Source organism: Clavelina lepadiformis, unplaced genomic scaffold (assembly GCF_947623445.1).
Source record: "Clavelina lepadiformis unplaced genomic scaffold, kaClaLepa1.1 scaffold_117, whole genome shotgun sequence".
NCBI classification, from domain to species: Eukaryota; Metazoa; Chordata; class Ascidiacea; order Aplousobranchia; family Clavelinidae; genus Clavelina; species Clavelina lepadiformis.
The window spans coordinates 22,501-25,000 of record NW_027508223.1 but is presented as its reverse complement, the minus strand read 5'-3'; the positions used below and the strand labels follow the sequence as shown (position 1 = coordinate 25,000).

The 2,500-nt window shown below is 51.0% G+C and overlaps 1 non-coding gene across 1 annotated transcript in view; it reads left to right on the top strand.

Moving 5' to 3' along the window:
• The first annotated feature begins 1,119 nt into the window (after nt 1-1,119).
• LOC143472260 (small subunit ribosomal RNA) overlaps nt 1,120-2,500 on the top strand; it is a 1,807-nt gene continuing 426 nt past the window's right edge. Inside the window, exon 1 of the ribosomal RNA XR_013119642.1 lies at nt 1,120-2,500. This exon is cut by the window's right edge and continues 426 nt beyond it. This is a non-coding gene — a ribosomal RNA (small subunit ribosomal RNA).

Genomic DNA, 2,500 nt, shown 5'->3' with positions numbered 1-2,500 from the left:
TACAATTAAATAACTTTAATTGATAAATACGTTGTCATTGCCTTGCATTGACTCACGTAGCTTTGCAATGCTGCTTGATGATCATTTGATGATTTTGTTGTATGACATATATTGTTATGATTATATCGATTAAAATTGTGCACTTTGACACTGTATGGCATTAGATTAATTTTATCAAGTCGATTCACACCAAAAAAATGTTAAAGTCCAAACGCCCAGGTCGCGCGGATAGCCCTCACCCGCCGCGGATTTTCCCAAGTCGGAAGAGCTTTAGCCGCGAGTCGGTGTTTGGACTTTAACTTTTTGTTGGTGTGATGAGACTTGAAAATTTTTTAGAGTCCAAACGACCAGGTCGCGCGCATAGCTTTCACCTGGCGCGGATTTTCCGAACTCGGGAGAGCATCACGCGCGGGTCGGTGTTGTGGACTCTGAAAATTTTTCCCATCCACTCCAAAAAATGTTAGAGTCCAAACGCCCAGGCCGCGCATATTCTCTTGACCGAGCGCGGATTTTTCGACCTCGGAAAAGTTTTTGCCGCGGGTCGATGTTTGGACTCTGAAATTTTTTCAAGTCTCGACAAAAAGTTAAAGTCCAAACGTTGGGAAATATTTTCAGAGTCCAAACGTTCGAGTTGCGCGCAGTGCCCGGCCGGGGCGCGGTTCGGCGGCCACGGCAAGCGGCCACGCACCTTCCCAAACTCCAAATCCGGCCGCGAGCTCGCGCGATCCCGAGGCCGTTCTGGGGTACCATGGCGATGCAGGATTCTGTGACTACTATGAGGGAGCAGGCAGTCGTGTGAGCGAATGCGCGCGCGAGTGCGAATCGAAGCAGAATCGATCTCGGTTGGCGTCGGGCACGATGGGCAGATGTAATGCTGTTCGCGCGGTCGCCCATGCTTAGCCGGGGTTTTGAGCGGTCTGTCGGATCCAGTGGCAAGCTATCGGCGTGCCTCGGCGCGAGTATTGCACTCGAATCGCCGGGCAGCGTCCGGAATTGACGGTTTTCGGAGCTCGTGCAAGCCGCGAGCGTAGTGTTTGAGTAGCGATGTACACGGAGAACGTGTGAAAAGAAACGCGGGGCGCCCGTCGTCCCGCAGCAGCCTCGTTTGCTGCGAATAGCTACCTGGTTGATCCTGCCAGTAGTCATATGCTTGTCTCAAAGATTAAGCCATGCAAGTGTAAGTACGAGCTCTCGTACAGTGAAACTGCGAATGGCTCATTAAATCAGTTATGGTTCATTTGATCGTACGTGTTACTTGGATAACTGTGGTAATTCTAGAGCTAATACATGCGAAAAGCGCCGACTCACGGAGGCGTGCATTTATCAGACCAAAAACCGACCGGGCCTCGGCCCGTGCTCGTTGGTGACTCTGGATAACTTTGCGGATCGCACGGTCTTGCACCGGCGACAAATCATTCAAGTGTCTGCCCTATCAACTTTCGTCGGTACGGTATCTGCCTACCGAGGTTCTTACGGGTGACGGGGAATCAGGGTTCGATTCCGGAGAGGGAGCCTGAGAAACGGCTACCACTTCCAAGGAAGGCAGCAGGCGCGCAAATTACCCATTCCCGACGCGGGGAGGTAGTGACGAAAAATAACAATGCAGGACTCTAACGAGGCCCTGTAATTGGAATGAGTACACTCTAAAACTTTTAACGAGTATCCATTGGAGGGCAAGTCTGGTGCCAGCAGCCGCGGTAATTCCAGCTCCAAAAGTGTATATTTAAGTTGTTGCGGTTAAAAAGCTCGTAGTTGGATTTTGGGCTCGGGCCGTCGGTCCGTCGCAAGGCGTGTACTGGCGTGCCCGGCCTCACCTTCGGTTCACCGTCGGTGCTCTTGACTGAGTGTTGGCGGCGGCCGGAACGTTTACTTTGAAAAAATTAGAGTGTTCAAAGCAGGCGGTTCGCCTGAATAATGGTGCATGGAATAATGGAATAGGACCTCGGTTCTATTTTGTTGGTTTTCGGAGCGCGAGGTAATGATTAAGAGGGACGGACGGGGGCATTCGTACTGTGCCGCTAGAGGTGAAATTCTTGGATCGGCGCAAGACGAACAACTGCGAAAGCATTTGCCAAGAATGTTTTCTTTAATCAAGAGCGAAAGTCAGAGGTTCGAAGACGATCAGATACCGTCCTAGTTCTGACTATAAACGATGCCAACTAGCGATCGGGGGGCGTTACTTTGACGACCTCTCCGGCAGCTTTCGGGAAACCAAAGTCTTTGGGTTCCGGGGGAAGTATGGTTGCAAAGCTGAAACTTAAAGGAATTGACGGAAGGGCACCACCAGGAGTGGAGCCTGCGGCTTAATTTGACTCAACACGGGAAATCTCACCCGGCCCGGACACAGTGAGGATTGACAGATTGAGAGCTCTTTCTTGATTCTGTGGGTGGTGGTGCATGGCCGTTCTTAGTTGGTGGAGCGATTTGTCTGGTTAATTCCGATAACGAACGAGACTCTGGCTTGCTAAATAGTTACGCGACCTTCCCGGTCGGCGTCTAA